Source organism: Odontomachus brunneus, unplaced genomic scaffold (assembly GCF_010583005.1).
Source record: "Odontomachus brunneus isolate Ranch 3 - 2012 unplaced genomic scaffold, Obru_v1 Obru_scaffold_003, whole genome shotgun sequence".
Lineage (NCBI taxonomy): Eukaryota > Metazoa > Arthropoda > Insecta > Hymenoptera > Formicidae > Odontomachus > Odontomachus brunneus.
In genome coordinates this window covers 1,112,894-1,113,545 of record NW_022639453.1, presented here as the reverse complement: position 1 = coordinate 1,113,545, position 652 = coordinate 1,112,894, and positions in this window count along the sequence as shown.

Genomic DNA, 652 nt, shown 5'->3' with positions numbered 1-652 from the left:
GTTAGCACAACTTAGCACAACCTAGCACAATAAAAAAAATTTCGAAAATCAAAAAGTGGGGGGCTACCAAAAAAAACGGTTTTTTCCATTTTTCTCGCTCATTTTTCGTATTAAAAATTTATAATTCGAGCACAATGTAGCACAAACCTAGCACAAATCAGCACAACTGTCAAAATTAATAAATTCGAAAAGTGGGGGGCTAACTTCATACAGGCTATTTATCAGTGATCCACTAAGCATCATACGAAATTCTTTTATATTTTTAGTTTCGCTCTTTTTTTCGTATTTATGATTATCCTTATATTATCCTTACATCTCAATATTTTAATTTTCTCCATCATTTCCTTCAATTTGAGTCATGAGATTTAACTGTTATTTATATCAAAACTACATGTATTTTATCCCTTAAGGGGTCCTCCCTGTTCTAATAAATCGAAGTTCTCTCTTTAGTCTTTCTCACCATAAAAATCGGAATCGCGGCGCTCTCGAATGATGCAATGTCACAAATATGCGGATTATTTGTCTTTCGACTCGAATTACTCGCGCACGGTAACTCGATTATCCCGCGAGCCCTCTAAATAAAAAGTGTAATGCGAGATAACGCGATCACGGCCATCGATATGCTGCGTTCTTTGATCGGAAAATCTCCTTA